General features: G+C 46.8%; 1 protein-coding gene across 1 annotated transcript in view; it reads left to right on the top strand.

Moving 5' to 3' along the window:
• The window catches only part of LOC146357540 (transmembrane protein 263-like), a 442,313-nt gene that overhangs the window by 287,865 nt on the left and 140,184 nt on the right, over window positions 1-14,264 (top strand). The gene's annotated exons all lie outside the window — the stretch shown is intronic.

Below are 14,264 nucleotides of genomic sequence, written 5' to 3'. Positions count from 1 at the left end.
GCACACCTCTCTTCTGTAGTACCCCTCTGTGGATCTGGAAGCATCCTCAAGGGAATCATTTGTAACCACAGTTCTTAAGTGTTTAAACTTCTGCTTGTTTGAACATTTTGGATGTCGCTGTCATCTGGAGACATGATGATGTATCCACCTTATATTATCCAACGTTGTGAATGTTTATAGCCAATTCTATTACTGTTGCCAAATTAAGTTGGAATTTATTTATTATAATGAATATTTGACATGCTGCCTTATTTGCTAAAAAGCAGTCAAGTCAGTATACAACTATTACAAATAATAAAACCTTAGAACAGTACAAATAAGAACATCAAACAACAAAAACATGGAGAGAGCAATCCTACGGGTCCTAGACAGTGTCTGGGGTGCCATAGCATACTGTGGATCTCTTGCTCCATGCCTATAGACAGGGAAGTCTACCCTGTAAGAGAAGTCGGAGACGGAGAAAGGGGGACATGCTGGTGGGTGGGGAGGGCAGAGGCCTGGATACACGGTATCCTATGGTCTCTCCAGTCCCTCCCCTCCCATTGGAAGGTAAGTCAGCTAGACAGGCTCAGAAGCCCATCAAGCTGCTTTTTGTGATTTAAATGGAGGTGAAATTACCTCCGTCCTTCTCCCACCCTACTTGGTTCATGCTGGCAGGGCATAGGATAGGCGGAGGGCTCTGAACTCAGAGCCTATCAAGAGTGCAACCCATAGGATTCTGCTCTAAATATACCTGGAGTTGCAATTGCTCTTTCGGAATGACTGCTTCCACATATACAACCCCTCCCCCCACCTCCCACATTTGCTGTTTGAGTTGATGTACCATGCAGCTGCACTAACAAATGTGGGGGTTTCTTCATCTGTTGGCTCACTGGCCTTTTGTCCAGTTTTGGCCACTGGTCATGTTGTAAGAGCACTTTCAGAAGAGGAGACATTGCTGCAGGCTTTCAGATTGCTCTGCCCAACAGCTACTGCAATGCCAGAGGAAAAGAAAGGAAGCAAGTGAGGCCAAGCCATTACCCAGACACTGTGCAAGATAATGTGCAGCAAGGTTCCCCAAGGGTAATGCCAAAATAAAGAAAGCATTGTATATTTAAAGCAAATAGGGAAGCAAGAACCGGCAAAGGGGGAGCTAATGTTACCAGACCAAGAGCTGGAAAAAGCTTTGCTGTTCTGTGAGGAAAGCATGAATCAATCACAACAGGCCACTGTGGGCATCCAGTTCCATTACCTTCAAAAGAAGAGCTTAGTACTCTGCAGTTCTCTCAAGCATATTGATACCTCACCAGAGCAAGAAAAGAAGGGGGGAAACAGGAAAGGGTGCCCCCAGAGATTTCAGGATGCTTTCCCAGTCTGACAGATAGTGGAAGGAGGCTAAGAGAGATGTGTGCCTTGACAGGGCACTCTATAAATACTTTCTTTAGAACAAGCAAAGCCTGCATAGTCAAGGGCACTAATGCAGCTCCACTCAAGGCATGGATAGTGAAACAATTAAAAACTCTCCCTTGCTTTGTGGGTTGCTCTTCCTTAGAGGCCGAATGTCTGTCAAATGGAGTTTCCAGTTCTCCACACAAAAGAACTGAAGACAAGCAACACATGGCAAGCAAAGATCTCTTGGCCTGACTTGTGTGTGCATGTGTGTGTGTGCGTGTGTATGGACTGCAGATGGAGGAATGAGCTTGCCTTCTCCTGGACTCCCTAGCCCTGAGCAGAAGGCCTGCTGAGAAGACCTCAGGGCCTTCTCTCTCCTCTGATGAACTTCAGAGGTGGTGCCTATGAGAAAATGAGCCCTGGCTGTATTGGAGCCTGTGGCTTCAAGTATTCTAGTTCAGTAGAGGAGGAGGAGGAGGAGGAGGAGGAGACGATGCAGCAGCAGCAGCAGCTCAAGAACAGGGGGGATATCTTTGCATCAAGAAGCACATCATCTGCCTTTCAAGGACAACACATACTGATTTGGTTTTGTTTATTCAGTTGCTTGAGGATTTCAGATTTCATTTTATTTTAAGGTAATGTATTGGCCCCAGGAGTGTAACCAAGTCACCTGTAGTGTTAGAGGGGACTAGAGATCCATAATGCTTGCTTAAGTTCATTATTGGTGCAATTCCCTGGCTAATTGGCCTCTGAGCATGTTGAGATGAGTCAAAGCCTGATATCAAGATGTGCCTGGGAAGCGAAGTTTGTTTGTCTTAAAGCTGCAGGTGGCTGTGCTGACAACCAAACACTTCTAGTCTATGCTGGCAATGAATGCTAGGTTGTGCTTGCTGCTGTCATGCTGCCTCATTGCTAACATGTATGGTACAAAACCCATTGTACCCCATGGCTCTGGGTTCAGAAAAGCTGTCTGATCCAATCATTGGGTATGCCTGTGTGCTGTAAGTTACTCAATGAAGTACTCCTTGTAAGTAAACCTGAATCTGATTTATCACTATCTTGGCACCTCTAACCTAAGAGTTCAAAGCCCACGGCCGGGACAATACAGGTCTGGTTCTTCCAGCTCTGGTAGTGTGAACAGGATCAGTGCCAGACTCTAATGGGCCAGCAACACAGTGCTGCTGATAGGCCCCTGCCGCCAAGGTACCTTGCTTGCCCACCAAGCCCCCACACCTGGTGAAGCTGCCCACCCACGCCCCTGCTAGCCAAAGCCCTCTGCCTGCCTGATGCCTACCCACCCACCAAGCTGTTTGTTCACTTGCTCCCTTGCCCACGCTGGTTTTTTAAGATTTGTTTTTTTAAGATTTAAGCGGCAGCACCTCCTCCTCGCTGCCCCGGCCAGCCATGCTGGCAAAGTGCTGCAGCACCAGCTGGCCAAGCACAGACACCGCCCACGCGATCTTTCAAGTTGGAGGTTTTTTTAACTTACGTTTTGAGTAGCAGCAATCTGAACTAATCCAATACTGTATTTGGGGGGAACTCAGCCAATAAAGGCACAGGCACAATGTAAAGACTGCCCTGTGCCCTCATTGGCTGTGTTCCCATACCTGCCCTAAAAAGGCAGCATCTGATTGGTTCGGATTGCTGCTACTCAACATGTAAATAAAAACAAAATTGTTCTTTTAGAATAGGGTGCCATGGGGCCTGCAGGCTCAGCTGTGGTGATTCCAGGTGGGCCAGCTGGGAGGGCAAGGAGGAGGTGGGTGGCAGCTGCAGCAGACTCAGGGCAGATGGATTCTGAGCCTGCGGGGCCTTGGCTGCTGCCCGCTCATGCTGCCCTCTGATGCCGGGCCTCGATGTGAAGTAGGGATGGTGGAGAATTCCGCCACGGATTTCAGTGAGGCCGAATGCCAGTGCATTTGGCCCCCTGAAATCCGTGGCGGAATGGCCACCTGCCCTCCCGCCCCCCCCCCCGCGGAATCCCCCCGGGACAGCACTTACCTGGGGCGGATGCGGCGGCGGCTGGTCTCCTGGCTGGCTGCGGCCGGGCTGCTGCTGCTGCCATTGCCATCCTTGCAGCCGTGATAGGCTACGTAAGAATTTACATAGCCTATCACGGCTAACCCCCCCCCCAAACCCAGCGTACGCAAATGGCGGCGGCTACGGCGGCTGCCATTTGCATTCCCTAAGATAAATTGGTGAAAAATAGGGAACACAAATGGCGGCCGCCATAGCTGCCGCCATTTGCGTACACTGGGGTTTTGAGGGGCGGGGTTAGCCGTGATAGGCTACGTAAATTTTTACGTAGCCTATCACGGCTGCCTGGCTGGATGCAAATGGCAGCCACTACAGCGGTCACCATTTGCGTCCGCAGCAGCCCGTCTGCGGCCGGAAATCCAGCTGCAGACAGCCCTGGCCAGCTGCTCCGTGGCCTGGCCACAGAGCAGAGCTGGCCGTCGAGGATTCCAGCGGGGAGGACCGGATCACCTCCCCCCATTCCCCCCTCATCGCGAAAGATTCCGCGAAAAGGTAAGTGGGTTTCGTACATCCCTAATGTGAAGTAGGGAAGCCACTTGTGAATCACCCAAAAAGAGTACATGCATCACTACAAAAGAGGACACCAATTTGGATAACATTTGCGTATGCTACTTTATATGTATAGACTCAGATTTAGAAATTACTATTCTAATTTAAATAGAAATGCAGTACAATTCACTAGACTATGATCACCTGACAGGTACGCCTTGCACAGTCTACTGTCCCTGGGTGCTGCTGATGGGCAACCAAGTCCCCAGCTCTCCCTCCCTTCTGATGCTTCTTTGGCTCTCTTCACACCTGGCATTTTATCCCACTACAAACCGTTCCTTTTGATTCCAGATCCTTTCCAGGTTTTACACTGGACCAGACATCTCTCATAGTGCATCCCTCCACATGATATCTTTTCGTGGCTGGGCCGAGTTGCACAGAACAATCAGGACAGAAGGAGCCTGCTGGCCCCATGCCCCTCCCCTCCTGTGATCATTGGCTCCTGTAACATGATTGATGGCTCCGCCCCATCCCTCCACTCCTCCACAGCAGGAGGGAAGTCGGAAGCCCTTCTAGTGATCAGGATAGCAGGCTATGGGAGCTCGTCCCCTCCTTCCTCCAGGGGAGAGAGAGTCTTCTTGGTGGCTTACCCCGAGGTTGCTGGTGCTGCTAGCCTTTGTCTGCTAAATACGTCTGTGTGTGATGGAATTAAATGCAGTATATTGCTTGCAGTACTGAGTGTGAAGGGTATACCAATTTCTGGGTTCCCAACTACATAAGTAAGAAATCCACAAATGGACTTGTATACAGTCAATGCACCAAGCCATACCTAGCAGCCCCACCCCACCCTGGCGACCGCTTCACGGGGGACACCTTCTTCATTAGACCTGGCTCGCTTCCCCCCACACAGACACACATGCTGTTGTTGCTCTTCCCCTTTATTCTGGCTTCCCAATGACCCTGCAGGGTGGGCTAGGAGAAGAGATAGCGGCTGGTTAGGTGGGAGGGAGTACTATGGAAAACCACCTCAGCATTACTGCCTTATCTAAAACAAATCCACACCCAAAAAGGAATATTAGAAATGACCGTTCCAAGCTCTGCATGATGAGTTTATTCAGGGGAGGAGAAAAGGCACCTTCAATACCCATTGAAATCCTAACTGTCAAGCCTTTCTCCTGCATGGCTGAGAAGGGGGGCTCCCCCATCCACCCTGGGAGGAAAAACCCCATCAATCTGGTCAGCAAATGGGAGAAGGAGCAGTCAGTGGAGTCAATGGGAGGGGGAGGTTCAAAGTAAATGCATTGAAGGGAATGGGAGACCTTAAGACTGCTACACTAAGTAGACTTACAATGCACTCCTACGCATGGAAGCAAGCCACACAGATTTCAGTGGCACTTACTCCCAGGAAAGGAAAGCCTGACAGCCAATGGATTTACTCAGAAGTAAGTATTGCTGTGTTCAAGGGGATCTCAGAACCCGTAGTGGAATGGGAGAGAGGCAGAAACAGTCACCGGAAGCCCGGTCAGTGACCTGGCCCCCCTTCCCACCAATTTGTTGTCATGACAATGTTATTTAACGCCGCCCAGCAACACCCCCTAGGACACGCCCACACAGGGCGGGACAAAGCGCTAAAGGGGAAATACACAGGAGGAAAATGACAACTTCAATTGTAGGCACAGAAAATGCTGGGTTTTCCCCCATTCTCAGATAACACGGGAAGAGGGAAGGAAAGTTGTGAGGTAGCAGCAGTAGAGCAGTGGTGTCATCTAAAGCTCCCGTGAAAACCAGTAATTAAACAAGAACAATCCTGCTAAAAAAACTCAGGTGTGAAGTGAGCTTTTATCTTCAAATTGGACTTGACTGGACAGCCCTCTCAAATAGAGGATGCCTTCAAAATAGAGCACAGTCCTCTGACAGCCCTTCAGATAGAGGACTGCCCTCTATAAAAGAGGACACATGGCCATCCTAGGTGGGAGGAGGATACAGCTGAGATCTCAGACTCCAGCAGTGTTTCCAGATGGGGTATTCATCATGTGATTGCTCTGCTTCAACCATAGAATTTTATGGAGGGTCCAAATGACATCTTCAACTTGTAACCCTCCTGTGTTTTTCCACCATTTCTTCTGTCTTTTTTCTTTCCGCTAAAAAATCCATTAAGGAAAAAAAGACAGAATAGCAACACAATGTCTTTTGGTTGGTAGTGCTAGGATCTGTCCATCTGGAAGCACGTCAGGGAGGTTTTGAAGCTCAGAAACCAAGGAGAAGCATGCTCGGGTTTTGGGTGACCAGGAAGAAGATTTCTATTTATTTATTTATTTATTTATTTATTTCTATACCGCCCAATAGCCGAAGCTCTCTGGGCGGTTCACAAAAATTAAAACCAAACAACACACAATAAAACAATTTAAAATATATAGAACATTGAAACCACAATATAACAATACAACCACAATAAAACCTAGCAGCAGTGCAGGAGTTTAAAATACAGATTTAAAACAGCAAAGATAAAAATTTAGAAAGCTAAAATGCTAAAATGCCTGGGAAAATAAAAAGGTCTTCACCTGGCGCCGAAAGGAATACAATGTAGGCGCCAGGCGAACCTCACTAGGGAGCTCATTCCAGAGCCGGGGTGCCACAACAGAAAAAGCCCTCCTCCTAGTAGCCACCCGCCTCACTTCCTTTGGCAGGGGCTCACGGAGAAGGGCTGCTGATGATGATCTTAAGGTCCGGGCAGGCACATATGGGAGGAGGCGATCCTTCAGGTAACCTGGCCCCAAGCCGTTAAGGGCTTTGAATGTTAACACCAGCACTTTGAATCGGGCCCGGAAATGGACTGGCAGCCAGTGCAGCTGAAAAAGTACTGGCGTAATATGAGCTCGCAGGCCAGTCCCTGTTAACAATCTTGCTGCCCTATTTTGGACCAGCTGAAGTTTCCGGACCGTTTTCAAAGGCAGCCCCACGTATAACGCATTGCAGTAATCCAGACGAGTATTTATCAGATCTTGGATAACTGTAGCTAGGCTATCTCTGTCCAGATAAGGGCGTAGTTGGTATACCAGCCTAAGCTGATAAAAAGTGCTCCGTGCCACTGAGTTCACCTGTGCCTCAAGTGACAGTTCTGGATCCAAGAGCACCCCCAAACTACGAACCTGATCCTTTAGGGGGAGTGTAACCCCCTCCAGAACAGGTTGAATAGCCGGGCAGACGAACCACCCACTAACAGTACCTCCGTCTTGTCCGGATTGAGTTTCAGTTTATTAGCCCTCATCCAGTCCACTGCCGTGCCCAGGCACTGATTCAGAACAGCCACTGCCTCACGTGGTTTTGATGAGAAAGAGGGGTAGAGCTGGGTGTCTTCTGCATATTGATGGCACCTCAGCCCACACCTCCGGATAACCTCCCCCAGCGGTTTCATGTAGATGTTAAACAGCATGGGGGATAAAATAGAGCCCTGTGGAACCCCATGGCACAATTGCCATGGCACAGAGCAATAATCCCCCAGCACCACCTTCTGTAATCGGCCATCCAAGTAGGAGCGGAACCACTGTAGTGCAGTGCCTCCAACTCCTAACCCAGACAACCTATAGCCCGCACTGTTCATTCTCTCTCTCTCTCCCCCCCTTCTTCTCACCATGATCTACAATTCCTATTTCACAGTCTTTCCCCTGACTCCCACCTCCTCCTTCATATCACTCTGTCCTATCAATCACTGGAATAAATAAATAAATACATCCTGTTCAACAAAAGGAATCACTGCAATGAAAATATATTTTACAACTATTACATGGCTTAGATATTTTTTCTGCTTACAGTACATGTGGTCTGGAATTCTAAATTTCCCTCCTGTTAAGCATGGGATTAATGGATTTTTCTTCTTTTTTCCATTCCTATCATTTTCAATACTTTTTAACAAACAGAATAATGAAACAGAGGGCCATGATGTTAGTTTCTCCCATCTTAACTACAAGAATAGGGAAGGGGGGCTGCAAGCCACATTTGTATTAAATAATATCCAAAGCACACCTTAGCTGAAATTTGGGGCGTGGAAGCATGTTTAGTTAAAAATGTTGCTCTTTTGCAAAATCTCTCTCCCCATTTTGGTGATGTTTCTAAACAGGGGATCTGCAAAACCAATGAAAAAGTTCACCCACTCACAGTGAGGGCACAAAACATTATCATCCCTCTGATTTGGCTTTATGACATGTAGCCAGCCATCTTATTGGCATGACATCATCATACTGCTTATGAAATCCCTTTTGGGCTGACATCACTTCAAGAAAAAGCCATGTTGTTGTTGTTGTTTTTTAAATGGTGCCCACGCTGCAGATTGGCAAATGAAGCAGCTGTGAACAGGCAGAAAACAGAGAATAAAACACACACACAAAAAAAACAGTAATGAAGGGGAGTTGTGAAATTTCCCTCCCTCAACCCCCCCCCCCCCCACACACACACACCTTCTTCCTTGACATTTTTTTGTGATTAAAGCTCTGGCAATGCCCTAGTGTGTAGGGGCCAGATGCATCAGACGTGTGGATCTTGCAGAGTGAGTTTTAAAATAGCAATCCTATGGCACCTAGACAGTGACTGGGAGGCAATAGAATGCTGGAGACCCCCCTCCCCCCCCCCGATTACAGACAGAGCTACAACCTTGGGAGAGGGGATCTGAGCATGGATTACCCCTACTTGTGTCTTCCAGCCACTGCAGAAAGTTCCAGGGCGGCTCCTCTCCCGAGGCCATTGACGCAACCTCAGAAGAGGATGGAGAAAGAGGAAAAGGGGCATGCCAGTGGGCAGGGGGAGGGGAAGACATGGATTTCCAGATGCACAAACGTCTCTGTTCCTGTCCCACCCACAGCAAGGTAAATGAGCTAGATGGGCTCAGAGGCCTGTCTAGCTCAAAATGCACAAATGGAAGATAGAGAGGCTCCCCTCAAAAAGGCCTCTGCCACTTCTCCTGCCCTGCAAGGCTCTTGCTGGCAGGGCTTTGGATGGACAGAGAGCTCTGAGATCAGAGCTGTCTGTCCTTTGCGCATCTGTCCTGTTGGAACGTGCCCTAAAAATGCATATGCAAAAGCAGAATCATAGAATCATAGAATAGTAGGGTTGGAAGGGGCCTACAAGGCCATCGAGTCCAACCCCCTGCTCAATGCAGGAATCCAAGTCAAGGCATCCCTGACAGATGGCTGTCCAGCCTCGTCTTGAACGCCTCCAGTGTGGGAGAGCCCACCACCACCCTAGGTCATTGGTTCCATTGTTGTATTGCTCTAACAGTCAAGATGTTTTTCCTGATGATCAGCCGGAATCTGGCTTCCTGTAACTTGAGCCCATTATTCCATGTCCTGCACTCTGGCATGATCGAGAAGAGATCCTGGCCTTCCTCTCTGGGACAACCTTTCAAGTACTTGAAGAGTGCTATCATCTCTCCCCTCAGTCTTCTCTTCTCAAGGCTAAACATGCCCAGTTCTTTCAGTCTCTCTTCATAGGGCTTTGTTTCCAGTCCCCTGATCATCTTTGTTGCCCTCCTCTGAACCTTCCCCAGTTTGTTTGCATCCTTCTTAAAGTGTGGTGCCCAGAACTGGACACAGTATTCCAGATGAGGCCTAACCAGTGCTGAGTAGAGGGAAACTAGTACTTCCCGGGATTTGGAAGCTATACTTCTATTAATGCAGCCCAAAAAAGCATTGGCCTTTTTTCCAGCCACATCACATTTTTGGCTCATATTCAGCTTGTGATCGACAACAATTCCAAGATCCTTCTCGCTTGTAGTGTTGTTGAGCCATGTATCCCCCATCTTGTAACTGTGCATTTGGTTTCTTTTTCCTAGGTGCAGAACTTGGCATTTATGCCTATTAAATGTCATTCTGTTGTTTTCTGCCCAGTGCTCCAGTCTATCAAGATCACTTTGAATTTTGTTTCTGTCTTCCACAGTATTAGTTATCCCGCCCAATTTTGTGTCATCTGCAAATTTGATCAGCATTCCCTGCACCTCCTCCTCCAAGTCATTAATACAAATGTTGAAGAGCACTGGTCCCAGGACTGAGCCCTGCGGTACCCCACTCGTTACCTCTCCCCAGTTTGAGAAGGTCCCATTGAGAAGCACTCTTTGAGTCCGATTCTGTAGCCAACTGTGGTTCCACCAGATTGTTGTTTCATCTAGCCCACTTTGAGCTAGTTTGCTCATCAGGAGATCATGGGGCACTTTGTCGAAAGCTTTGCTGAAGTTGAGGTATATGATGTCTACAGCATTCCCACAGTCCACAAGGGAGGTTACTTGATCAAAAAATGAGATCAGATTCGTCTGGCAGGACTTGTTCTTGACAAATCCATGTTGGCTTTGAGTAATCACTGCATTGTTTTCAAGGTGCTTACAGATGGATTGCTTTATAATCTGCTGCAGAATTTTCCCAGGGATTGATGTCAGACTGACTGGTCTGTAGTTCCCAGGTGTCTCCTTTTTGCCCTTTTTGAAGACAGGGATAACATTAGCTCTCCTCCAGTCATCTGGCACTTCACCCGTCCTCCATGATTGCTCAAAGAGAATAGACAGTGGTTCTGAGAGTTCTTCTGCCAGTTCCTTTATTACTCTAGGATGCAGTTCATCTGGCCCTGGAGATTTGAACTCATTCATAGTAATTAGGTGTTCCTTGACCATATGCCTATCCATCTCAAGCTGCAATCCTGCCCCTTCAGCCTGTACTTCGCCTTTGCCAGGGGGGTCATAGACCCTCTTTTGGGAGAAGACTGAGCCAAAGTAGGAATTGAGCACCTCTGCCTTTTCTTTGTCCTCTGTTATCATTTTCCCATCCTTATTTAATAGCTGAACAACCATTTCTTTCCTCTGCCTTTTACTATGCACGTAGCTGAAGAAAGCCTTTTTGTTGTTTTTAGCGTCCCTCGCTAACCTCAGCTCATTCTCAGCTATAGCCGTCCTGACGCCATCCCTGCAATTCTGTGCTACCTGCCTGTACTCTTCCTTTGTTACTTGGCCTTCTTTCCACTTCCTATATGTGTCCTTTTTTGTTTTCAGGTCATCTCTAAACTTTTTGTGAAGCCACATTGGCTTCTTCTGTTGTCTTCCACCTTTTCTTCTTGTTGGAATTGTTTGTAATTGTGCCTTGAGAATTTCCTTTTTTAAAAGCTCCCACCCATCTTGGACTCCTTTTCTCATTAGCATCGCTTGCCATGAGACCTTACTGATCATTGTTTTGAGTGTATTAAAATCAGCTTTCCTAAAATCTGGGGTATGTGTTTGACTACACTCGGCTTTTGCTTCCCTTAGAACCAAGAACTCAAGTACAACATGGTCGCTTTCCCCCAGAGTTCCTGTAACTTCTACTTTACCCACTAAGTCATCTCTGTTGGTTAGGATCAAGTCAAGGATAGCCGATTCTCTAGTTCCTTCCTCTACTTTCTGTAGGAGGAAGTTATCCACCCCACAAATCAGGAATTTCCTGGAGGGGCCATGTTTTGCAGAATTTGTCTCCCAACAAATATCAGGGAAATTGAAGTCCCCCATTACTACTACATCATGCTTCCTTAAAACATTGGCAATTTGCTTTTCAAAAGTTTCATCCTCATCTTCTCCTTGATTGGGTGGCCGGTAGTAGACTCCAACCATCAGGTTCCTTTTATTCTTTGCTCCATTTATTTTGATCCAGATGCTCTCGATGGGGCTACCAAGCTCATCCTCCTATATTTCTGTGCAGAGATATGTATTTTTCACATATAGTGCAACCCCACCTCCCTTTCTGTTCCTCCTGTTCTTTTTGAACAAGTTATATCCTTCAATTGCTGTATTCCAGTCATGAGAGTCATCCCACCAAGTCTCAGTTATACCTATCAAGTCATAATTTCCCTCCTGTATTAAGAGTTCAAGTTCGTTCTGTTTGTTTCCCATACTTTGGGCATTAGTATATAGACATCGAAGACCATGTGCTTCATAGTCTGGCTTTCTTCCTACATGTGTCTGGAGTCTATTATTGGGCACTATTAGAGCTGTTCTCTCTGTTGCACTGCATGAGCCTACGTCCATTGTTACCCCCAACATTACATCTCCCTTCCCCATAGGATTCAGTTTAAAGCCCTCCTGATGAAGTTCTTCATGCTGTGGCCATACACATTCTTCCCAACCTTTGTGAGGTGCAACCTGTCCCTTGCCAACAGTAGAGTTAAAAGCAGTCCAAGGTAATGAGAAATAATTGTAAACATTCATGAATACGCTAGAAACAAGCTCTAGAGAAGGATCTCTTTCTGACTAAACCCAATATACTGCTTCTCTCTTTGGGGAGTTCTGTCTCTCCTTGCACAGAAAAAACAGGAATGGGGCAAGCATTAAGGGGCAAAGGCTGAGTGTTTTGGCACTGCCTAAGTCCTCAAACATGGAAATACCTAAGTGGCTTAGTGGGAACCATGTCTGACACATCCAGATCAAGTGGATAATCAATGTGGAGCCAAGGCATGAGGCCAAAAGATTAACTAAAGGGAAGAGCAAACACCTTTAACTGTCAATGCATATAGAACTCAGTCTGTGGGCACAAAAGTGATAGTGATTCAAAAAGCCCCTCCTTGCTTAGATCTTCATCGGTGTACAGAATTAAACTTCACCAAAAATGGTTTTGTGAGTGGCCGTTGTTAATGGTCACTATCTAGACTTTATGCATTTCATTTCCCTCTGACCTCACTCTTTACAGTCTCCCTCCCCCAGCATAACCCAGGATAGTACTTCACGCATGTGATGAAATGGACTTTAATGACTAGGCCAGTCTGACCCATCCTGGTGCCCTCCAGATACGTTGGACTGCAAATCCCAGATTTCCCATCTAGCATGGCCAATGGGGTCATGTTGAATGGGAACTATGGGTATTTATTTATTTATTTCACAGTTTATATATCACTCTACAATGAAATATCTGAGTGGTGAACAATAAGAAGGAAGAAGAAGAAGAAGAAGAAGAAGAAGAAGAAGAAGAAGAAGAAGAAGAAGAATCATCTTTAAAATCAGGTTGTGCCAATAAAACTGTAGCTGGTTAGTTAGGGAGGGTTTGTTTAAATAAAAATATCTTTAACAGGTGATGGCAACAAACAGTGTTGGTACCTGCCTGACATTAACAGGCAGGGAGTTCCATGGAGAGGGAGCCAATACACCAAAGGCTCTACTTTGAGTGGACTCCAGACTGCAGGTCCATGCAGAACCACCAGAAGTGCATAATCTGATGCCCACAGTGACCAGGCAGGCTGGTAAGGGAGCAGGCACTCTCTCAGATATCCCAGTTACGTAGGGCTTTATACACTGTTAACAAAATTGTCAACCTGGCCTGGTAGCAATTAGGCAACCAGTGTAGTTCCCTCAGTAGAGATATTTCATACAGCAGTCGAGCTGCTGCATTCTGCATGAGCTACGGCCTCTGGACCAACCTTAAGGGCAGCCCCACATAGTGCACATTGCAGGAATCCAGTCTTGAGGTTACTAACGCCTGTACCACTGTAAACGAACTACCCCTGTCTGGAAGAGGCCACAGCTGGCATACCAGCTGAAGCTGGTAGAAGGCACTCCAAGCTGCCATAGCCACTTGCAGTCCAGCACATCTGGAGGGCACCAGTTCAGAGAAGGCTGGGTTAGACCATAAAAGCTTATGCCACAATCTATGTGATAGGTGTTAAGGTGTCATAAGACTCTCTTTTCTTCTTTTATTGTTGCAAGAGACCAACACAGCTACTCCTCTGGAAAAAAAATAAACTTGTAGAGTTCTGTACAGTGGTGTCGGAAGATAATACTCATGTATATTTCAACACATAGACACATCTTGGGATTCCACTGTCAATTGCTGCTAAGCATGGCAAAACAGACATGTGAGTGATCATCTCACATGACAGTGTATGCACAGATACTGTTATTATTTTATCCCACACCAGGGTAGATAAAATACGTGTCGTGTGTGAAATGGCAGAGTGAAGTGTCAAGGAAAGCCAGCTGCTGGTCCACCGTCCTATCTCATTTTCAGAAAGAGACCTTGTCTGGGCTTCTAAGGCATTCAGGCTGAGTGGCTGCTTTTAATAGAGTGTGCACAGAAAATTGTTGGAAGCAATTGAATTAAGGTTGTGTTATTAGTCCATTTGTACAATATGCTCTGTTTATTGACAATCTGGTTAGGGAGTCTGGAGGTTGTTGAAAGCAAAATGTGTGTGTTTGAACTCTGAGGTGTGTGTATCCATTTATAGAAGAAGTGATGAGAATGAAGTGTCTCTTTAGACTGAGAATGGGGTGGAGGGAAGCTTACCTAACTCTCTAAAGGTGCATTCTTCTTCCAGTATGTTTTGAGAAAAAGGAGGCTAGCAACTCCTTCCTCGGTTTTAAGCGTGCATGCTTT

This window comes from Heloderma suspectum, chromosome 1 (genome assembly GCF_057233095.1).
Source record: "Heloderma suspectum isolate Gila_16-S chromosome 1, 16-S_ref, whole genome shotgun sequence".
NCBI classification, from domain to species: domain Eukaryota; kingdom Metazoa; phylum Chordata; class Lepidosauria; order Squamata; family Helodermatidae; genus Heloderma; species Heloderma suspectum.
This window is presented reverse-complemented; position numbering and strand designations above follow the sequence as displayed.